At 35.3% G+C, this 25,540-nt stretch overlaps 1 pseudogene; it reads right to left on the bottom strand.

The window, feature by feature from the left end:
* Positions 1–5,220: 5,220 nt before the first annotated feature.
* LOC149215456 (uncharacterized) lies at positions 5,221–24,215 on the bottom strand (annotated as a pseudogene).
* Between the last annotated feature and the right edge of the window lie 1,325 nt (positions 24,216–25,540).

Below are 25,540 nucleotides of genomic sequence, written 5' to 3'. Positions count from 1 at the left end.
ATATTTAACGTTAATGAAGAAATATTACCAATACTCATCAAATTGTTGGTGGTGCATGCATTCTAGTAGGCAGGATGAACCTGGAATGACCTGGTGAGGAGATTGAAATCAAAGCTATCCCTAGCATAAGCATTGGATACAACACTAGAGGAAGAAGCTAAAGAGGGTTTTGGAACACCAAAAGAATCCATTAATATGAGACCTGAAACATATACAACAAGGCTAGCTTCTACAACATCTAATACATCCGTAACAGGGATACCTATTGCAACACCCAATACATCAATGCATTCATAGTTATTGGAGGAGGAAGTTAAGGACATCCATGGAAGTAACCTTGATATCACTAAGATTCTTCCTCTAACCAAAATACTCCAACACAAGATTAAGAGGCCATCACATATGACCATTCCCAAAAGGAGAAGACAAGGTTTTGGAAAAATGAAGACTTGGACTGGCCTTCTATAACTTAGTGAGAGGAAGAAAATCAATAAGAGGCAATAGCTCTCGACATATAAGAACCAATAGTGAAAGTATAAGGTAATATGGAAGAAGAAGCAATAGAGGTACTAATTGACATACAAACACCAACAAGGATGATGCAATAAAAGCTATAAAACCTAATGACACACAAGAACCAATAGGGGTAGAGGAAGAAGAAGTGGAAACCCATATTGACACAAAAGTACTAACATTGGCAGAGGAAGAGGAAGTATAAATCCTGACTGACATGTAAGAATTAGCATAGGTAATGTAGGAAGATACAAATATCCCTAATGAAACACAAGAACTAGTAGGTATGGTGGAATAATATATGAGAACCAGCAGGGCAAGACTTGAAAGAAGGGTCTGTTGCACAAGGGGGTGATCATAAGGAGTATACAGAGGGAAGAGGATGCAATAATAGAGATAGGAATAAAGCTACAACACAAATTTTCAAGTCAACAAGCTCTATTGCTACACAAGCCCTACAGAAAGTACAAAAGGCCAAGAGGAAGCATAAAGCTATAGGTACACTTAACTTTAAACATATGCATGCATTTCATGTTAAAATGTATAAGATATTAGGAAATAACAACAAGGAGTTACAACAAAAAGTTAAAACCCTAAAATCCAAACTAAGGGCAAGACAATATTTTGATGGGTATAATATTTCCTAGGTAGTAGGTCTCCTTGATGAAAATGAACCAACTCTTAGGGAAGGGAAACATTTCTGAGGAGAAGTACATGGAAAGAGAGCCTCTATTCAAGAGGAAACTATATATACAAAATAAGACAAACATGAATTCCAAGAGGAAAATACTCAAACAAAAGCCAAACTGATAGTTGAGAATTTTTTTCGAACAAACATCCAATATGTGTGGGGAAATGCCAAGGATGATAACTAGACAAATATAATGGGAGCTTATGAATATGGGATGCTACTAGTAGGAGAGCATCACCAAGATATCAAAAGAGATAGAGAAAAATGGGTTAGACACCTAGAATCCCACAAGGCAATGTGGGCCCAATGGAAGAAAGAGATAAAAGAAGAAGTAAAGAAAACCTTTACTGAGAAAGGTGGACAAGCTAGAAACTAAGAAAATATATCTTGCTTACTAGTAAATTATGCACTCAACTATAGGGCACCATCCCCTATCTACATGTATCTATCAGAAAAATATCTCATGTTTTAGAGGAAAGCATTGATAACTAGTGAGATTTATGAGACAACTTCTCCAATTACCACCTTAGATACCTACTTCAGAGCCACCGATGAAGAATATAACTTGTTGTTTGAGTTATATCTAAATATTGTTTTATTACATTGTAATACAAAATGGAACCCTAACCACATTGTGGGAGATGTCTAATTAATATCCTTTGTGTCATATCTGAACAATTATGGTAACTAGATAATTTATCATTGAGTAGCTGAGAACAACAACAATTTTAATCTATGTGTTAGAGGAGAGTACTAAAGACCTAATAGTTTCCACGTCGCACATTTTAGTTGGGTAAAATCCTATCAATTTGCACAATTCAGCTCATGGCTCGCAATAGATAAGAAGCTATTGATCATTTTAGGATACAAATAGAGTTTTTGTCCAAAACAAGTGTAGAGAGATGTACTCAATGGTGGAAACAATCCATAGAAGATATGAACCAAAAATATCCATTTAAGCCCAAAAAAAAAAAAAAAAAAAAACATTGCATTACCTTATTTACACAGGTACATCAAATTAATGCATCGAAATTTGTGAGAATAAATGGATAGAACTTAAGTTTTACTTCTCCATCTTTTTTAAAGAAATATCTCAAAATATCCACCAAAAAAGATTACTTCCCTAACGGATTAGCAAAACCTAACTAATGGCGTCCAACCGGGAGAACTCTACCTATGATAGAAATTATCTTTAGAAGTTGTTACTAACATTGATTTTACATAATGGCAGTGTTTCTTTCCACAATATCGTTTACAGTTGATCAAACCACCACCTTTTGTTGTAAACTCTAAATATGATACAACACAGGTAGATAAAATCTCTGGAGACTTTTTCACTGTTTATTCTACATCATACAAAAATTGAATGTGATGTCATATCTTCTATTCCTGTCAATTGGTTTTCTACAGGTTGCAAATATTTGGGTGCTTCTTTCAGCAGATCCCAATGGTATTTGGGATGAGTGTAAGGCGAATATCACGACATGCGCTCCGTGGAAATTGGAAATAATGAAAGGTACTTTCGGCATAAATACCTAAGGCTTCTCTTTCTAGTAACACTAAAGCATTTTTTATTTGGAATTCAAGTTTCTGTGAACCATGCTTGAATTATTGTGAAAACATACTGCAATAATTACATAGGAGATGCATTGTAAAAAACCTCAATATTGTGAAGAGATTATTCAAGTATTTTTCAATACTGTTATCAATACCAAGATTGTGAACCATACTTGAATTATTGTGAAAACATTCTGCAATAATTACATAGGAGATGCATTGTAAAAAAACCCAATATTGTGAAGAGATTATTCAAGTATTTTTCAATACTGTTATCAATACCAAGATTGTGAACCATACTTGAATTATTGTGAAAACATTCTGCAATAATTAGATAAGAGTTGCATTGTAAAAAAACCCAATATTGTGAAGAGATTATTCAAGTATTTTTCAATACTGTTATCAATACCAAGATTAAGGAATGTTATGATGAGTCCAATAACATACTGTTACCGATCACAGGATACAAGGACAAGACGATCACTGCATTAACACCTGTGTTGGACTCATGCCATGGAGGGTTGTTTATCGATTCATGTTATTCACATTGTCAACCAAAAGTACAAGATCTTTGGCACTCAGCGAATTCTCCAAAATTGAATTTGAAGGCACGTCGTTATTTTTCTTTATCTAGATAATGTTCTAAACAAGTTTTGTTCAAACGATATATTTGTTTAGTGTAGTCTAAAAAGGTACATATTAGTTATAAAAATAATGGGAATAAAAATATTAATTATAACTATTAAGTTTCAAGTTTTTAGATGCTTCAAAAATTTTAAATTTTTGATAGTATTAAATTTATCTCTACCATTAAAAAATAATTTAAACACTCCCACAATCTCTAAACCATTTAAACCCTTGTGGTTCTACTTCCCACAGAAAGGAAAAAATGTTAATGTGAAATATTCATTTTGATCTTATTCTTTTAAGTTAATAAAAAATAAAAATCATGTTTATGATACTTTATTATTTAAATAAAAAATTGATGTGTGGAAATCTATAATGCTGTGAGATAACAATATACACTTCAAAAATAAGTTTGGAGTATGTTTTAAAATTGCTTTTGTTTGGTTAAGAGCTCATATTAATAAATCAATGACCCAAGACCGAGAGACATGTGAAAGCCTGCCCCCTTATGGACCACTAGTTGGTTATTCTAGGTGGTGTGGTTGTTTTTGAATAACGGAGATGAGTTAGTCTGGATTCACGATTAGTTAGAGATGGTTGTCCTCACTGCCAGTTTGACAACTAAGTTATGATAGGATGGTTGTCCACACTACTTGTTTGACAACTAAGTTATGATAGATTTTCCTTTATGTGAAAAAAAAAAAAACATACTTCAAAACTTAAATTCGAGACACTTTTATTTTGTAAGTGGCTAATTTAGATCCCACTGAGAACTTATAATAGTAATTGATTTGATCAAGAGGATATATGTACATATAATAAAAATGTTAAAGTAATTTGAAGAAAGTTGGTGGGTGATGTTGTTAATTAGAATTATATAGATGTTAATAGAAATGTTAAAGTAATTTTTTTGATAGTGATGTAATAAATTATAATTATATGGATATTATAATTAAAATGTTTTTATTTGCAATTTCTTTACTGTTTTGATAGTGTACTTTGAGGGAAGAGGAAAAAATGAAAGAAAAAGTTGTAAATTGTAAAACTTGACATATATGAGAGGGTGATTTCTATAATTAAATATATGATCTAAGTTGTGATTTTATTTTGATAGTTATTATAGATTTATATTAAATGTGGTTGAGCTCGCAAATTTCTTGGGGTTGAAAAACTGAGTGCATAGTGAAACATGCAGTTGCGACTACTAAACAATACATGAGTTTTTAGAAGATCAAAACGTTAAAGCCCAAGAAAAATAATTAGCTTAAAGCACTGACATGAAAAAAATGAAACTACAAATGCGGTACAAAAGCATGGAGCTACAACAGCATTACAACTCTGATACATCTATGTTATGTCGCATCTGAATTTATACATAAAATAAGTTGGTTAATTCCCTTTCAAGTTGAAAGAGTCATTATGGTGATGTTCTTTCGAATTTGAATAGGTTATGGCCATGTGGGACGGTGAGGCAGTGTGTCAGTGGGCATAATTATCTCCAACACTCCCCCTTAGTTACTGTTGACAACTTAACCTTGACTCAACATTACTTAAACATGCCTGCTAGTCTATAAGTCTCAGTTAGGCTTAAAGTGACTCAAAACTTTGACATTAACCCTTGTGCTAGATTTCTTTTTCCTTTCCTTCGAGATCCTGTATCCTCTGAAATGATTCATCTATGTCTTTTTGTTGTAGGGTCCAAATTTCAGTTTCTTCATCTGAATTTGCAGCTCTTTCATCATGATATCTTTATTTATCATAAAATAATAGAAAATCAGTTCTAGCTATCCATGGATGTCATCTATGTCTTCAAAAATCTACTCATATGTGGACTACTGCCACATGTCATCTTCTATAGTTTTTTTTTTATCATCAATCTTTCGATTATCAATTTGTTGCAACATAAGTTTATAATAGAATTTTATCTCTTCAGGACTCCAATAAATGAAAATTTCAGTGACATTTTCACTTTCTACATCGTCCATGTTGTCTTCGACATTCATTGATGTAACTTCTATGCAGACATCATCAACACATGGTGTTTCAAGCGATACTTCAAGGAACTTTAATTCTTCTTCAAGTTTTTTTGTTTCATCTTGATTGCTTCTAACATCTGCACACACAGAATCAATGTTAATTTTAAATGAAAAAACATCTTCAGAACCATATTGGTTATGTTGAGGTCTGCAATGAGAAATTTCTTCTCTTCTTCCTTCTTTGACTCTGTCGATGCCTCAAAATCTTGATTCTCCACCTCTACTTCTACAAACTAGTTTTCGTCTACTTGGTTTCTAGGCACAAGTGGGTTTCTATTGCCAAATAAAAACATATCAATAAAACGTTTTTGCTACAACATATGAAACCATTGATCACTAGTTACTTATTCTTGATCAAAGTTAACATCAGAAATTTCAATTGCTAGATCCATTAAATTAGTTGCTTCTGCATTGGTAGCATTATCTATGCCAAAATCAACTCCTACTGATAACACATCATCAACATTTTGACCCACTTTCAAGTGATATTCACCAAACTCTTCATCTTTTTTTAGATTTGCGGCTACAAATCTATATTTCTTTTCATCTTGAAACACTGCTATAGAAGGTTGCACAACATTAGTATTTTTAGCTTGATTACTCCCCCTTGCACCAAATTCTTCTTCCAAGATCTTCCATCCTCCCTTGGAAGTTGCAGCTTTTGCTACCTTTCACAAAAGCTTCTCATCCAATCCATGTTTTATAAAATTTAATGCTAAAGCATTGCAAACTTCATCATATGGATTATTAGACTGGTACTCAATTAACTCTTTAGCTCGGATAAGAGTTAACATTTTGATAACCCACAAATCAAAATATTTACCAATAAACATAGGTGGTGGTAGCAAATCAAGGCTACACCAATCACCATTGATTTCTTCTCCATCTTTTGCTAGACTTCTCAGTTCTTCGGCTACAACCTGAACCTCTCTAAACATGGCAACGACCTCTACCTCTTCATCGCGATTCTTTTTCTTAATCTGCTTCAATCATGCTTTGCAACCCCTGACTGTTGTCTTTCTATTGTCTTATAGTTGCTTCCATGATTGCATGAGGCTATCTTCCATATTGCCCCCGAAAAAAATATGATTTTTAATATGCACCCGATAAGGCACAATCTTCACCCAAAAGAAGGTCGTGCTTGACAAAAAAAAAATCCATATTAAAAGACTTTTGTGAAACACTAAACTCTTGTTCAAATAAAACTCTTATGCACTTTTTCAAACCATATTCTTTTTAATAAAAATCTTTTATAAACCTTTGTAATATTTTTTTGTTTTTTGTTTTTTTGTGTTTTGTTTTAAACACATTTAATAACCTCAAACATACTTCATCAAATATTCATGTAATGAGCATGCCTTTAAATTTCTTTTCCTTTTTATAAGATTCCCATGTGAGGGTCTTCAGCCTTTAATCAAAACAAGGAGCCATTGCCGTGGCGGTAGTCCCTGCCGGGGTCTGCAGGGAACTTAGAGGACGTGCCAACCTTGCAGAAACCATATTTAACTTTTCCTTTGGATGAATGCCTATATAATACGGTTAAAAGAGAAGAGATTCAAATACTAGTATTTGCTTCCAATTACTAACTCTACTAGCATCACAGAGGATAAGAGGGGTTGCCTTCCATCAAAGATCACATAATCATGGAAATTCATAGAGGGCTTACATTGTTTAATTACTCAGAGATATGGAAAAAATACAAATACAAAATTGACGTTATGAGAATATTTGCGGAAACCAGATAATCATGGAAACTCATAGAGGGCTTACATTGTTTAATTACTCAGAGATATGGCAAAGATACAAATACAATATTGACATTATGAGAATATGCATGGAAACCAAATAATCATGGACACTGATAGAGAGCTTACATTGTTTAATCACTCAGAGATATGGCAAAGATACAAATACAAAATTGACATTGTGAAAATATGTTGCAGAAACCTTGAAGGATAATGGGATAGACCCCTTCATGCATGACATGCATTACTCTCAATTACTTGTTTATATCTATTAATTTTATATAAATCTACATCTAAATTTATTTATTTAAATAAAATAATAAATGTATACCCATATAAATAATAATTGAAATAAATAGGGTAAAATAGTATTATAGTAAAAAAAGTTAGAGAACATTTTGAGTAACACGTCCCGCATGCGTGCCCACTCTACTTGGAGTTCGCGTGCCCACTCTACTTGGAGTTCATATCATGCAACGTGGAGTCCATAGCATGCTACGATACTCCCTCTAGGAAGTGCACGAGCAACTTTTTTGTTTCAAGTGGCACCTAACGAAATTTGGTAAATATGATGAACTTATTTGTTTATAAATTTGCGGCCCTGTACGCTCAGTTTTTCTCCCATAATTTTCATTCAGGTTTGCTTCGCTGGTAAAATCTTCTAAGGCATTGTTGTATTGAAAGGCGGTTTCCTCTATACAACGCAGGTACTCTGGAAAAGCTTCTCAGGCATTGTTGTATTGAAAGGAGATAACTCCAATCCCACGTTTGATATAGATATAGCTATAATGTAGACTGAGATTTTTGGTTCTTTTGAATTCTCTTGTGGATTTTTTGGCTTTTATTTGATTAAGGGTTTTCTTCATAATTTCAATTCTCCCCTTTTGTAGGGGACGACACCCACTTGCTCATGGCTACAAAACACCCACTTGCTCACCTAACTAGTGAGAGGATTTTCGTTGGATTTTCATTACCATACTTGGATTTGAAGGTAAAGTTTCTTCTTTTTTTTGCCTATGATTTGTATTTGGAATAAGGTAAAATTTCTTTTTATTAGAGTTTTCATTTCTGAATACTAAAGTGACATTGCAGAATGAATGGTTGCTCTTTTCAAAGGCATTAAAAAATTTCTTGATCATTGTAGTTTTTGCATTATCTAGCAATGCATAGAGAGAGCCTCAGACATTGTTGTCTTTCCATGGCACAAGCTGCTAAAAAAATATAATAAATGTATTTGTAAGAACATGGGAAAACTTTTTCACATGTCACCACGAGTCAGCAACCATTAGAATTTGTAGTAAGATATAAACATACTAAGAGTTCTTAGTATGCAAAATATCACAATGGCTTCACTATGGGTAGGAAAGCAACAACTACACTCATGAAGGTTGCAGCAATTCATTACAGTAAGGGAAAGAGGGAATACCTCTTTACAGGGAGAGGAGTGAAGGAAATAAGTACTTTGTTACAGAGAAGGAATATTGCGATAAAGACCTCAAATGATCTTTGTGTCTCACTCCCTAACAACTAACTCTCTCATACCTGTAAATCCAATTGACTTGCCTCAACTTTTCATTGGTATGTATTTGTCTGTCTCAATTTTTCGCTTTTCTATGTTTTTTCATTATCTTTTGCTTGCATTATCTTGCTTGTATCTTGCTTGTATGTGCTTGTTGTCTTAGTTTGCATGTATTTATTCATAATTATCTAAATTTTGCATGTATTTATTCATAATTATCTAAATATACTAATACTATGGGGAAAACGATAGTTACAAATATTAAGGGAAAGCCAGCTAAAAATTGTGAAAACCTAAAAAACCTAAAAGAGTAAATTAACTATTTTATTTCAATTTTGTTTGAATTATTTGTTTTTTAATGTAATTTGATAGAATCAAAAAGTTTTATGCACTAGTAAGGACAAGTCAAACATGAAATTACAACATATCTATTGCCAAGAAGCAAAGATAATTGATTATGATGAACTTAAATATTGATTTATTATGTGTAGCTTATTACTCTGTCTTTTTTTATAAAACCGTTAATTAAAATACAATAAAAATATAACTCCCATAATATCTTAAATAAAATGAAAATATACCTACCAGACATAAGGTTAAAATACAAAAGGATAAAAAAAACAAAAAAATAATTGATTATGATGAACTTAAATATCGATTTATTATGTGTAGGTTATTACTCTGTCTTTTTTTATTGTTAAAAACCGTTAATTAAAATAAAATAAAAATATAACTCCCATAATATTTTAAATAAAATGAAAATATACCTACCAGATATAAGGTTAAAAAACAATACCTAATAAATAGATTGTAATGACACAACCCTACCCTAACCTAACCTGGACTACAATGACAATTTCAAATTTGGTTTTGCTTAATAAACACCATTTAAACTTAAACCTCAGGTTGTGAAACAATTGTATTATATACAAAAATATGTAATGCAGTACGCCATAATTTAAAATTAACGAACCATGTGCATTTTAAAAAATGCATATAATCAAATCGATGATTTCCTAATGGTTTGGAATGTAACGGTATTCGCAGAAAACCTACAGCGAATGTTTATGAGGCAACTATCAAATGAGCTGAAACTGAAGGCGAAACACGTTGCGGCAAAAACATCATCCACGGCCGAAACAGGATGAAGCTCAAATGAAAATCATTTTTTAAGGATAGCTGACGGAGAGAAAAGCAAAAACAGTTAGAAAAAGAAAGAAAAACAATTTGTAACGGTTAGAAATCAAGAAAAGCAATTTTTAATGATACCTAATAGGAGGAAATCAAGAAGAGTTAGAAAAAGAAGGAAAAGCAATTTATAAAAATAGTTGAGAAGTTAGAAAAAGAAAGAAAAAGAATTTATAAAAATAGTTGACGGATAGAGAAGCAATAAAAGCGATTCATATCTCCACTTTGACACGATTGTCAAACCATTGTTTTGTGTTGTGTTGGAAGCGCTCCACACATCTGAGATTGAGTCTGCATTGGTCCCGAGAGGGAGGAGGAGGGTGGCCTTCAGGGGAAACGGAATTGGACCTCTGCTATGCTCTCGAACCACCTGTTGAGCTAATTTATGGTCCTAAATTAACACAATTATTTCTTATCAATCCGGGTTGTTTATGCTTTGAGGCAAGTTCACTATATGTGAAGATCAGATATAACCAAACCTTGAAAGATAAGTTATTCAAAAGCTAAAAGTAATACATCTTATAACTCTAATTCAATCATCTTAAAAAGAGAGAAACATTGAAAGGGTTCTTGACCTCAAGAAGTCCACCTTCAACTCAATTATCACTTGATGAATCAGAGATTGAAACCAAAAGCTTAAGATGGATAAATTATTAATGAAAGGAGCTCTTAACTTAAGAGACACATAAGATATTCCATCATAATTCATTCATCTCAATATCTAAATCGTTAATGGAAATAAAACTACTTGCATGCAAACAAAAGAAACTAGTTTTGATTCATCATTTTAGCAGAAGGGATGCCCAACTTGAACACCTGTTTTTCCAACTCAATAAAGTGATGAATAAGCTATTAACAAATGAAATCAATCACTATGCATGAACCATAAAGCAAATTGAAATAAAGCTTTGAAAAACTAGTGCTATAATCAATCAGATTACAAGGAAATAAAACTAGTTAACAAGGAAGTGTACTTAGCTTGGAGTGGGGGCCCTCCACCCTTGCCTTGCACACTTTGAGAGGTGATATCAGAAGCTTAGATCAGTCACACATCCATAGCATTGCACAGCAAAATAATAATAACACAAGTCTTCAAATTAACTTCTCAATCCAAAGATGTCACAGCATAAAAGTATATCACAAAATCAATACATAAGCCATCAAAGTTTTGGCTTTAAATAAGAAGTCTCATGAACAAACTGATCTATATTCACTCAAACAAACCCATCTACTCTTATCCACCTACTCAAGTCGAATTCATTATCCCCATACCAAGAAAGATGACCATTCCTATGAAATCTCAAAACTGCCCTATTTCTATGGGATTCCTGCATGACTAGTCATGGTTGACTAGCACCAAATGGGCCTAATAAAGCTTGTTCTGTTCGAACTAAGAATTGCTGGCTTAGTCCTAGTTCCCAAGCTGTCCATCCATGCATTCCATTCGTTCCCAAGTGTCCTGAAACCATATCAACCATAGAGCTATTACGGGAATTTCTGAATCTGCCAATTTTGCACTAAAAACCAAATTTTCATAAAAACTTTAGAAATTGAAAAATTAAAATTAAATACCTGAATGGATATCAAATATACATCAAAATGGGATAAATGAAGGGAAAATGGATGGAAAATAGATGGATAAGTAAGTTTATTTGAGAAAAAATAAGACCAAAACTAAGGCCCAACATCTCTCCCTTGCTTATCATCAAGCATGTCCCCATGCTTGCTTGCTCCTCTTTGACCTTCGCCTTTCTGTAGTAGATGTTGTACCTGTAGATGTTTTCTGTTGTGCTTCCCTGGCCAAACAATCCAGACCTGTATCATGTCTTTCCCTAAACAAAGCTGCTTTGACCTTTTGTTTTTCATATTTTGCCTGCCACATGTTCTTTTCCTTTAGCCATTTCAATGCTTGCTTAGAAAGTAGATCATTTTTCCTTTTCAACCTCCCCAATTCTTCATTCAGTTTCTCATTTGCCTTGACCAATTTAGCATTATCTTTCTTATTTGCCTTGTTTTCTTATTTTAATTGTTTCTCTAAGATTTTGCTAATTTCCAGTTGGTCAGTTAGATCCCTGATTCTTCCTAAATTAAGTTCTCTCTCAAACTCTTGTGTTGTTTTCATTAGTGATGCTGCTGCTGCATCATCATATGAAGAATCTTTGTCAAATGCCTCTTTTGCAAGATCATTTTCTTCTTGCTGTCTTGGGGAATATGTTTCTACTTCCTTCTCTAAATCAATGGGATTCTTATTCCTAAATCGCCTAGGAATAGACATAACAGATGTTTCATTATCTTGCATGGCCATGTTGTTCTGTTGTTTGGCTCTTGTTCTAGGATATAAGGGTGAGTTCATCAATCCTCTGTTTTCCTGCTCTGTTTTATCCTATACCTCATGAACCTGTTCAATGAATTGATTTTTAGACATGAATTCTCGCCACACTATGCCCTGTGATCTCACCTGATACTCAACTAGGATTTTGATTAACCCTTGGTGATATATCTGTCCTGCTTTAAGCTTGTTTTCATGTTTGACTGTTTCAATCATTCTCAAAAGGCTCCTATATAGGAAATAAGGCAAGTTAATCCTATCTTCCCCTTTTATATGCTGCAGAAGTCTAACATGATACAAGTGAGCCACGCTATACCCCCTATCACATGTCAAAAACTTTTGGATAACCAAAACCAACTCACCCCATGGTTCATTAAACCATTCCCTGGGTATCCCTTTTGTTCTGTCAAATGTCCCTTTCCGATTTTTCTCAAGAAAGAAAGTCCAAGCTTTTTGCTTGAAGTGCAGGCCTTTGTAATACTTCTCTCCTATCATGGGCAGATCTAAAGCTTGGGAAAGATATTCCTGGGTTACAGGAATAATGACATCTCCCACTCGTGTCTAGTCTTGATTGAAATTGTTTATAAAATCCCTGGTTATTTGCTCAGAGTGGCCATCAAATTTTTGTACGAAACTTATCATCCCTGCTTGGTAAAGTTTTTCTATAGTTTCCTTCCCCCAACTCTCTATCTGGAATTTTGGCTCTACTCTGATTGACATTGCTTCTGTAAACCAATGAATAAATTCCTCTGCTGTTACTAATTTCATTTTGAAAGAAAGATATAATTATTTGTTTGATTTCGAAATGAAATTTTTGAAGGCAAAGAACCTTACCTTCCTCTTTTCAATCAACTCAATTCACCTCTGTTTGACTCTGCCCTCAACAACAACACTGCTTTAATCCCTGTTCAATGCAAACAAATTCCTGTATACTCTGTCAATATGATGCCCTCTATTTTTGAAAACAAAAATACACATACAAACAATGTTTATACATGCTCCTGGCCTTATTTTGTTTACCAAAATTCAAATGATTGATTACTGTTTATGTTTTAACCAGGAAAACTGTGTAGTGCACATACATTTGGCTCTCGGCCTCATCAACAAATGTTCAAAATGCTCTCGGCCTAACCCAATATATTGTTTTAAAGAACTTTTGACTGAAAAATTTTGACTGTGTAATGTGCCAAAATTATGCACACGGCCTCAATTACCAAATCAAATACCAAACTACACTCAGGTGCAACAGAGCTATGAGCACGAAGGCACTTAGCCTTAGCATGGCAAATAGAGGGCTATTCACATACGCTCAGCCTCTAAACACAAATGAACACAACGCATTTGAAATCATGCTTGCGGCCTCATAAAAAAATTGCAAATACTCCTGGCAAAACACAACCCTCGGCCCATCAAAATTTTACAAAAACCGCTCTCGGCTGTCTCATAAAAACTCTCGGCCTCAAAACAAAAACAAATAATAGCACATTCAAATGGTTTCGACATGCAATCCTTTCATCAAAAATGGCATTATGCATTCAATCCTTAAAGCATATCAATCCCCTGTTTTGGTGTAAATCAGTGCGCAGCAAGGGTTATGGATGCGTGTTGTTTTAACTGTTTGTTTTGCGGTTTAAATCGGCGCACAATCAATTAACTATGTGACAATACAAATGCAATGCGCATTCTACAGCGCTTACATTGCCATTCACCGCCATTCAACATGCAATAACACTGAACTGTGTGCCTCCTTAGTTCATGGGTTTCATTATTGACACGGCACGGCATACAACTCCACATACAATGCCAAAATCTACGTGTTGACCATGCAAACCATTCACATTTAAGTGAGACCTGATCCACTAAGGATTCATACCAACATTCACGCAGCAAATCAACGAGTTGGGGCTACGATTTCGGCTTACCTTAGATCACCGAGCACCTGGAGGGATATCGGCGCTCCAAATCTTGGTTTAACCGTTCAATTTGACTGGTGGCAAGGCAAACAATCGTTATCATTAATGACTGAGAGTTTCTAACTTTGATTCACTGTGCCGAGCTTTTAAACAACTAACACCTTACCTTATTGAATCCCTGAAAATCCGTTATTTCAAACGTCAAACCCGGAACGATTTGCCTCTTTAAATTCTCTCAACTCTTTCTTTTCACTAGGCTGCAGCTTCAAACACCATTTTTCTTAGCTATGCGGCGATGAGGATTATGGTTTAACACGACACAGAGGATTATTGTTTTAACTGCAGAAGAGCTCGGTCAGTGTTCATGACGGTTTCAGGCTGTACTGCAATGTATATCCATTGGTGTTTTAAAATTCGTGGCTTACATGGCCGTCCTATTGACCAGTCGCCCGACTATGTCATGAGGATGGCCAAGTCATGGCTTGGTACGCATGATCCCTGCGCAGCGTATCATCCAATGGGTAAACAAATTGCCATGTCACCGTGTTAAGTGTTGGCCGATTGTCGTATGGGATTACTTGTTTAATTCATTGCAATGGTTTATCATCATATCCACCGCCATATATATTCACTGCTTGGTGTGTAATGATATGTATGCAATGATGTTTGGATACCATTTCCCACCATAATGTTCTAATGTTTGTTTATCCACAGCCGTCCACCATATTCCATAAACTTTGATGCATGAACCTTTGCTTGTAACTATGTTATATTCCATACCTTATACCATATGTATGAACCTTTGCGCATTTATTTATGTGCAACATATATATACCTTTTACCATATACCATATGCGCGTTTGGTAATAGAAATGAATATAGCGCATTCACACACTTTGTCAAACTATGGTATATATATTGTTTGATATAATATCCTTTGATTTCCATATAGCGCATAAGTTTATTGACTTTGTATAACATAGTTTTATAATTTTAAAATGACCATTGGGGTCATGTTTAAAATTATTACCATCACTAATGCTCTGAGTTGCCTGAATTTGTATGTGCAGGTTGAAAGTTGTCCCAGTTTGGCCTTTTTAAGCTTGCAAAGAAAAATACTTAGGGGTAGTAGGGTTAATGAAAAGAGGGAATATGTATGGAAATGAAAGGGAATAGGGTTATAATGTATAAGGGTTATAGGAATATAGGATATAAATGATAATGAATATCCCTAGGTACTAATTTCAACTTAACAAAAACTAAAAATTTCTAAGAAAAATTTGAATTTTTAAAGCACAAAATGACCACATATACTCCCCTGGATGATGGCTGTACAAATAGGATGAAATCAATTAATCAGGTGTTGTAGATGGATTCAAATGTAGACTTTATTGCTGCTCCTTGTTCTTCATGTTCTAATTCTTGAATTGATAATCAGGTCCCTCTTTCTGCTTACAAAATATGCACATGTTGTGTTGACATTGGCAGGTCTTTCAGGTCCCTTGGCAATGATTTGTTATATCAGGTCCTTCTATTGACAATACAGGTCTTGTTTCCAGTGAAAGAGCTAATGGTTGCAACTTCAGCTGTCCACTTTAAAGAGCAAATGCAAGTCTCCCCCCTTGTTGAAGATATGACTTGTCCTCAAGTCATTGATTGGTGGAGTGTACCTGCAGTAAATATAGTTGAGAACAGTAGAACAAGTAGAAAGAATTCATAGAGTCCAAGTTGCCCTGGTTTTCCCCTATGAATTCGTGCTTGCAATGTGCCAGTTACCTGGTTTTCACTTGCAAACAATTTATTTATTTTGATTTTTTGTTTTTTTTTTTTTATATATATTTTTTTCTCTCTGGTTTTTTTTTTTTTTAATTCAACTAGTAGACTGGAAGATGGTGAATCTGGCGCCATGAGTTCCAGTTCTGTGTCATCGATCAGTTGTTTCATAAATGCTTCTTTACTGATAGGCCTATTATAAACTTTGAGCCTATGTCCATTCACTATAAATGAGGTGGAATCCTGGTCGATTGTCTTGATCCTTACTGCTCCATTGTCAAAGATTTCATCAATTTCATATGGACCTAGCCAGTGTGTTGTGAACTTTGCTTTGAAGTCTTTGAATTTGGAGTCGAAAAGCAATGCCCAGTCTCCCTTGTGAAATGTCTTTGTTTTGATGTATCTATCGTGCCACTTCATTCTTTGTTGTTGCACTAATGTAGTATGTTCCATAGCTTGCTGACGATGCTCATCTAATTGATTCAGTTCCATGATCCGCTGATGTTGTGCTTCTGTCAAGTTGAGTCCTAGTTCAGCTGCTAGTATGTATGTATGCATCTTAAACTCTATAGGTAGTAGAGCCTCCTTCCCATATACTAACTGGTATGGACTGAAACTAGTTGCTGTTTTCCAAGTGATCCTGTAGGCCCAGAGCGCGTCTTTTAATTTTTTAGACCAGTCTTTTCTATTCATCTGTACTGTTTTTGTCATAATATTTTCCAGGACTTTATTTGTTGATTCGACTTGACCATTTGCTTGTGGATGATATGGTGTTGATTTCATGTGCTTGATCTTGTATTTCTCCGTTAGATCTCGTCCCGCTTTGATGTAAACTGTGTGCCTTGATTTGTTACAATTTGTCTAGGTACTCCATATCTGACAAAGATTTCTTCAAAAAGAAAGGTGACCACTGTATCTTCTGTTTCTCTGTTAACTGCTTTTGCTTCTGCCCATTTGGTTACATAGTCTGTACATACTAAGATGTACCTCTTCCCATTTGATGGTGGATTGATAGGTCCAACAAAGTCAAGTGCCCACTGTTCAAATGGTTCTATGAGAACCTGTGGCTTTAGTGGCATTTCATCTGATGTTATTGGTCGTCCTGTTCTCTGGCAGCTATCACATTGCTTGACATATTTCTTAGAGTCTCTGAAGATGGATGGCCAGTAATAGCCTAGTTGCAGCACTTTATACGCGGTTCGTTTGTCTGCAAAATGGCCACCATAGGGTTCATCATGACATGCTCTTAAAATGTCTAATATTTCATCTTCTCACATGCATTTTCTAATTATTAAGTCTGAACCAATATAAAATAAATCACCATTGACCCATGTATATCTAGAGCTTGCTCTAACAATTTTGTGTTTTTTCTTTTTAGTGAATTGAGCTGGAAACCTTCCAGATGATAAATAGTTTGCAATATCTACAAACCATGGTGTTTTGATTGTGATGGCAAACAGATGTTCATCAGGAAAGTTATCTACAACTGGATTTGGATCAGGGGGTGAGTGTATGCGGGACAGAAAGTTAGCCACTTGATTGTCTTTTCCTAGCCGATCTTGTATCGTGATATTAAATTCTTGCAGTAACAGTAACCATCTTGTTATTCGTCCATTGGTGATGGGTTTATTCATCAAGTATTTGATTGCTGAATGATCAGTATGAATGAAAACTTGATATCCTGTTATATAGTGCCGGAATTTATTTACTGCATGTATAACAGCTAACATTTCTCTTTCTGTGACTGTGTAGTTCATTTCTACAGGTGTTAGATTTTTTCTTATGAAGTATATTGCATAAGTGAACAAGTTCTCTTTCTGCCCAAGAGAGGCACCTATTGCGGTATCAGATGCATCAGTTGAGATATGAAATGGTAAAGACCAGTTTGGTCCACGAAGAATGGGGGCAACTGACAATTTCTCTTTCAGAATTTGAAATGCATTTTGACATTCATTTGTCTAGTGAAATTCAATATCTTTTGCTAATAATTTGAACAGAGGTTGCGCTATTTTACTAAAGTTTTCAATAAATCGTCTATAATAGCCTGCATAGCCTAAGAAACTTCTAACCTCTTTCTGTGTTGTAGGAGGCATTAAGTTCACTAAGACTTGGATCTTGGCTGGATCCACCTTTATTCCTGAAGAAGAAATGTGGTGTCCCAGAACTATTCCTTCTGTCAACATCATATAGCATTTCTCATTGCTTAATGACAAATTTGTTTCAATGCATCGTTTCAAAACTTTCTCAAGGTTGTTTAAACAATCATTGTATGTGTTTCCGTAAACTGTGAAGTCATCCATATAGACCTCTACACATTCATGAATTAGATCAGCAAATATTGCAAGTACTGCTCGTTGAAAAGTTGCAGGTGCATTGCATAGACCAAATGGAAAAACGTTATGTGCATAGGTTCCCCATGGGCAAGTAAATGTTGTGTTGTCTTGGTCTTCTTCTACTATTCTAATCTGGTTGTATCCGCTAAACCCATCTAAGAAGGAGAAAAATTTCTTGCCAGCTAATGAGTCTAACACTTGGTCAATGAAAGGTAGAGGAAAATGATCTTTGAGTGTAGCTTTGTTTAATTCCCGGTAGTCTACACATACCCTCCACTTTCCATTTTTCTTTGGCACAATAACCAGTGGAGAAACCCATTTACTATCTGAAATAGGATAGATGAATCCAACTTATAACAATTTTTGTAGCTCTTCTTTCACTATTTCCTTCATCATGGGATTCATTCGTCTTTGAGGTTGTCTTATAGGTTTAAGTTGGTCATCTGTATAGATGTGGTGGATACATGTGCTAGGATGAATTCCTTGCATATCAGTATAATCCCAGGCAAAAGCTTTTGAATATTTCTGTAATAGTGCAATTACCTCTTGCTCTTGTGCTGATTGCAATTGATTTCCAATGTTTAATTGTTTTCCAGGATATACCTCAATTGTTTTTGTTGTAGGAGTGGACATTGTGTTTACAGGAAAGATGTCTATAAAAGATTTCCGCAAAGTTTGAACAGTACAAGTTTCTTGAAAACATTGATTCAAAAGTTGATTTGCAGCTTCATATTGGGCTTCTCTAAGCTGCTCTGAGATACTTGGTTCTGAGATAAAAAGGTCCATTAAATCTTCATTCTCCTCTTCTTCTCAAAAATCAAAGAATTGATTTATACTTAAAACCGATTTTGGTTGCTGCTTTTCTTGAGTTTCAAGTATTAATTCTAAAGAAGTTGATTGTGCAGGTGAATAAAGAGTGATATGTGTCCTTTCATCTCCATGTGAAATAATCATACTTCCAGATCTGCATCCTATGAAGGCATCAGCAATGGCTAACCATGGTCTGCCTAAGATTAGAGGATGTCCTCCCAAGCTTGTATTTGGTTGCAAGATCAGGAAGTCAACAGGATACTCCCATGAATCCAAGGAGACTATGATATCTTCTAATATTCCTTCAGGAACAACTTTAGATCTATCTGCTAATTCCAAGATTGTGGAAGTTGATCTAATGTTGTTTAATTGCAAAGTTTTCATTGTCTCCATTGTCATTACGTTTATAGCTGCTCCCAAGTCTATTAATGTATTTGGTACTGAGAAATTATTTATTGATATGGTAACCATTGGGATACCAGGATCAATATATTTTTCTACTATGGTTTGTGTAGACATGAGGCTTGCTAATTTACCAATGACTTGGATTGTTGTAGGATCCTTTTTCTTTTTCTCTGATTTCTGAATGCACAATTCCTTTATTGTTTTAGCATATATTGGTATTTCTTTAATTGCCTTTAACAAAGGAATTTTTACGTAAGCATTTTTTAACTCATCTAAGATATCAAATTCAGGAAGGATTATTCGATTTTGTTGTTCCACTAACCTTTCAGGATAAGGTGGTGTTTGTGTTGTAACATTTGTTCCTTTCTGATTTTGTACCTCAGTTTGTGATGTTTCAGATGATTCTCCTTGTTCAGTTGGTTCTTCTATAATTGGAGGAGAATCCTTTTTAAGCACTTTCCCAGACCTTAGATGGACATCATTAAGAGGAAGGATCGAATATGTAGGAAAACATGCTGCTTCCTCCACAGTGTATGCAGATTTGTCCACCTTATTATTTGGATTGGCCATTGGTTGGGCTGGTAGTTGAGTTGGTCTGGGTTGATTTGTAGGTAGCTGTAATTGTTGTGGTTGGGTCAACAACGATGGTGGATTCTGTTGTGGAAATGGGATGGATTGCGGATATACAGAATGTTGTTGTTGAAAGGGTATGGATTGCGGATATTGTGGATATGCAAATGGTGGTTGGTTTTGTTGCTGGTATTGTTGTTGATAGTGTTGAGGTTGCTAGTTTCCATAACCATATCCTCTCCAACCTTGTGCAGGTTTTTGTGAATATTGTTGTGGAGGCCAAGCTTGCCATGGCATTGGAGGGGTCCAAGGATTATAAGGTGGATAAGCATAATTTTGTTGAGGGAATTGTGGCTGATTTGGTTGAGGCATCCTAGGTTGCCATGGTCTTCGTGGTGCAACATAATAGAAACCTTCTGTCCCTGGCACTTCTTCCATTGAGTTTATTTGTAACCCTTTCAATTTCACACAATTCTCTGTGGAATGATTGCTTGTACAAAGACCACAAACCTGAATACTATCCAAAGGACATTCTCTCAAAGGATGTTTCTTTCTACATTTGGAACAAAAGATTGCTAAAGCTTGTTCTTGTTCTTCTTTCTTCTTGTTTGCCTTTAGCACATCCACTTGTGTCCCTAATGTACTCAAGACATCTGTTTTGAAATTTTCCAATAGACTTCCTATTTCAGCTCTTGTTATCCCTCCTGTAGCTGACTTTGTTGCTTTGGAACTCACTTCCCTTCTTCCGGTTTTTGATCTTCCTCTAGAATATTTTTGACATAACTCGACAATTTCATCAAATGGGAGGTTTGAAATATCTCCTTTACCCATCACATTCAAAATGTCAAGGTATTCATCCCTTACACCTTTGAGAAAGATTGCGCGAACAGTTTCTTGAGTTAGAGAATGTTGTTTAGACTTCTGAAGATTATATGCGAATCTTTCCAAATATTCTTCTAAACTTTCATCTTCTTGTTGTGTCATTCTAAAAACATCTTCCTTTGAATCTCTAGATCTACAATAAGCTTGATATTTCTTAAGGAAGATGGTTCGCATATCATCCTAAGAGGCTATTGTTTGTTCTCCTAAACCCATAAACCATTTTAAAGCTGCTGCTTTTAATGTTGCAGGGAAAAGATGAAGTTTATGGATGTCATCAGTATATCCATATGTTCTACATAGGATATCAAATTCAAACATAAATGCATCAGGATCTTCTGTAGACATTCCATAGAAGTTTGGTAGTACAGAAGGTGGAATGTTTTTCATTTTTACTTCTTCTCCCAATATTGCACTTGTATCTACTATCGGAAAACCAAAAGTAGTTTCTTGGTCAAGTCCATCTTCTTGCCTTTTCCGGTCGTTTTCTAGCTTCCTATCATTTTCTTGTTTTGCCTCTTCCTCTCTCTTCCTTCTCCATTCTCTCTGTTGTTTTTCATATTCAGCCCTTTGTTGTTCAGGAGTGAGAATAACGGATCCATGTCCCTCTTCTGCCATTGTTTGATTTATTTCAATTTCAAGTGGAATTTCAAGTTGTTGGAAGATAGGAGGATTGATGGATGGAAAAACAAGTTGTTTTCCTTTTTCTTTTTGTTTTCCGGAAGTAGAGAATTGTTTTTGTTTTGCTTCCCAAGCTAACAAAGTTTGCCTTTCAATCAAGGTTAATCTTTGGCCAGTTCTTTGCTTTTCTACCAGCTCCTCAATTGTTGGATTACTAGTAACTGGAGTGTGTGATGATCCTATTTCTACTTGTGGGGGGTTTTTAATAAATCTACCTTGAGGATCTCTATATCTAGGCATAAAGAAACATAACTTAAATGGAATGTAACTAATGTTTTTGTGGTTTTGAATTTTATCTTTCTATTGACTATGACGATATTTGCCTCCCCAGCAACGGTGCCAAAATGTTGAGCTAATTTATGGTCCTAAATTAACACAATTATTTCTTATCAATCCGGGTTGTTTATGCTTTGAGGCAAGTTCACTATATGTGAAGATCAGATATAACCAAACCTTGAAAGATAAGTTATTCAAAAGCTAAAAGTAATACATCTTATAACTCTAATTCAATCAGCTTAAAAAGAGAGAAACATTGAAAGGGTTCTTGACCTCAAGAAGTCCACCTTCACCTCAATTATCACTTAATGAATCAGAGATTGAAACCAAAAGCTTAAGATGGATAAATTATTAATGAAAGAAGCTCTTAACTTAAGAGACACATAAGATATTCCATCATAATTCATTCATCTCAATATCTAAATCTTAATGGAAATAAAACTACTTGCATGCAAACAAAAGAAACTAGTTTTGATTCATCATTTTAGCAGAAGGGATGCCCAAATTGAACACCTGTTTTTCCAACTCAATAAAGTGATGAATAAGCTATTAAAAAATGAAATCAATCACTATGCATGAACCATAAAGCAAACTGAAATAAAGCTTTGAAAAACTAGTGCTATAATCAATCAGATTACAAGGAAATAAAACTAGTTAACAAGGAAGTGTACTTAGCTTGGAGTGGGGGCCCTCCACCCTTGCCTTGCACACTTTGAGACGTGATATCAAAAGCTTAGATCAGTCACACATCCATAGCATTGCACAACAAAATAATAATAACACAAGTCTTCAAATTAACTTCTCAATCCAAAGATGTCACAGCATAAAAGTATATCACAAAATCAATACATAAGCCATCAAAGTTTTGGCTTTAAATAAGAAGTCTCATGAACAAACTGATCTATATTCACTCAAACAAACCCATCTACTCTCATCCACCTACTCAAGTCGAATTCATTATCCCCATCCCAAGAAAGATGACCATTTCTATGAAATCTCAAAACTGCCCTATTTCTATGGGATTCCTGCATGACTAGTCATGGTTGACTAGCACCAAATGCGCCTAATAAATCTTGTTCTGTTCGAACTAAGAATTGCTGGCTTAGTCCTAGTTCCCAAGCTATCCATCCATGCACTCCATTCATGCCCAAGTTTCCTGCAACCATATCAACCATAGAGCTATTACGGGAATTTCTGAATCTGCCAATTTTGCACTAAAAACCAAATTTTCATAAAAACTTTAGAAATTGAAAAATTAAAATTAAATACCTGAATGGATATCAAATATACATCAAAATGGGATAAATGAAGGGAAAATGGATGGAAAATAGATGGATAAGTAAGTTTCTTTGAGCAAAAATAAGACCAAAACTAAGGCCCAACACCACCTCTGCTGGGAAAATGGAATTGGACCTCTGCTCAGCTCGCAAACCACCTCTGGATGAAATTGACCAATCCAGAGGTCCTCTGCTCTGCTTGCTTCTGTCTCGTGCTTCCAAGTATGTATGCTTCTGTCTCGTGCATACAATTATTTTTAATTTTTGTATGCTTCTAATTTCTTTGAATCAATGAATTATATCTACCAATGAGAAGGAAAATATATGAATTATGCCCGACTTACCAGATTCTTCTCCACTGTCTTTGAATCATTCAATTATTGTACAAATGCATTATATGTAAAGACTACAAGGAAAATATAAATGCATTATATGTACAGACTACAAGGAAAATATATGCCTAATTTACTTATCAATTTCTGTTTCAGAATGTATGAACTGTTCTAACTTACCTTTTTTCTTTTGTGAAACAGTTTGATAGGGTCTTATTTCTTCTCTACGACAACGTCATTTCTTCTTCGGAGCAGTCGCTCTTTGGTGTAGGGTTATTTCTTCCATTCTTTGGTTCTTTGGTACAAGGTTGTTCCGCTCTTTACTTTGGTGCACTGCTTTCTTTCATTCTTTGGTACAAAGTTGTTAGGTTCTTTACTTTCTTTCACTCTTATTGAACTGTCAAACCATAATAGCTCGTTGGCCTTGGTGAAACCGATCCCTCTGGAGGTCCCGAAGATGTCATCCTCCACCTTAGGCTTCTCCTCGCACGCCGCCACCCGACTTGCCCTCCCCTTCTTGGGCGAGGCGACTGCCTTTTCTTTGAGCCGGAACAACGCCACCATCTTTGCAGTGCAAGTCTTGAGCCCCTAGCATTACCGCTCCGTAGCTCTCCTAACGGTGCCCATGATAACTCAGTGGCATTTGGCAGCCGAATCTTGAGGCCCCCCGCAACGGGCAATGCGGGCCGCTTGCTGAACCCTGCTATTCCTCCTACATAACTGGCCGTAACACCTCTACATGGGAGAACTGACTGCGCCATCGTCGTGTTAACTAAAGACACAAATCAGTGTAGCGAACCATATTGAACTGTCAAACCATAATGTAAAGCAGTGGAATGGATAGGTTCTTTGCTTCGCTACACTCCTATCAAACTGTGAATCAAAGCAGTAGATTAGAAGCAAATGGGTGGTGAAGCAGGTATGTTAGAGACCAGTGGTGAAGTTGATTAGAGATAAGTGTTGTGCCAGGCTCCATGGCATGTCAAAGAGCTATCATGCACATGGCAGAAGGATACATGCAAGAGCTTTTCTCTGCTGTGGGGCACGATTTAACATGAAATTTGTGTAATACACATGAAATCAAAGTTTGGTTAAAGTTTCTATCTATTAATACACAGACATCAAACTTTAACAAAAGTTTAAGTGCCTCCCTTTACTTTTGTTTTCCTTTCAGACTTTGGATAAAAATTCTTTGGATCTCTAACATTGCCTTGGGACATGTGAGGTCTCCAATAAGAGGTCAAATGCTAAACTTTGGTTAAATTTTTTGTGAAGCCAAATTGCCAGCGGAAACTTTCGTTAAATTTTGGTAAGAAGAAAAAATGTTGCGCAAAAGAATCAATTAATGGGCAGTGAACGACCAAAAACTTAGGACAAACTAACTTATGTTCAGCTCGGAATGTCTTGAAACCTGCGAAGCCGGCAATAAGACCCTCAACTTTGTTGCCCAATCAAAAATTAGATAATAACATTTATATTATTTTTTAATATGAAAACTTTGGTTAAAATCGTGATGCACATCAATATTCTTGGTCAAACACAGGATTAATACCCGGTCAACGCCGAATCGATCGCTATTAGTCCCAGGCAGGGACTAATAACATTTAATATGCTTCTTTAAGACCTTTATAAAGTACTTTATAATGAACTTTTAAAAAAAACTTTATAATGTAATCCAGGTTTTCGATATACTCTATAGGCTCTTGAAAAATATATTCCCTCTCAAACTTACGAAGGGCTTAAAAAATTTATGCATGTGACCTTTGTGTGTTGGACCTTTCATGAATTTTCGTGGTCCCTTTTGAAACAAGAATTATAACGACCATGCTAACTTCTTGGATGATGTGGTGAGGATTGTTCATGACAACGACAATTGCGGCTGCTCCTCAATCTTACGGTGACTTCTATATACTCTGTGTCAAACCCTTTAGCGATCTCTGCTGACAAATGATGCAGACTATGGCTCAACTGCCACTCGGCCTTGTAAGGCTTGTAAGATGAGGTGAAAAACTCGGGAGGAGGTTGGAGCTTATGCTTTAAATCCCAGATGATGCGTCTGCTCCTGTGTTGGAATTTGGTCGCGAGG

The sequence above is a fragment of the Pinus tabuliformis genome, chromosome 1_1, assembly GCF_031772625.1.
Source record: "Pinus tabuliformis cultivar Carrire ecotype Pingquan chromosome 1_1, CPIR1, whole genome shotgun sequence".
NCBI lineage: Eukaryota > Viridiplantae > Streptophyta > Pinopsida > Pinales > Pinaceae > Pinus > Pinus tabuliformis.
Note: the sequence above shows the minus strand (reverse complement) of the source record. Positions and strands in the feature narration are given on the sequence as shown.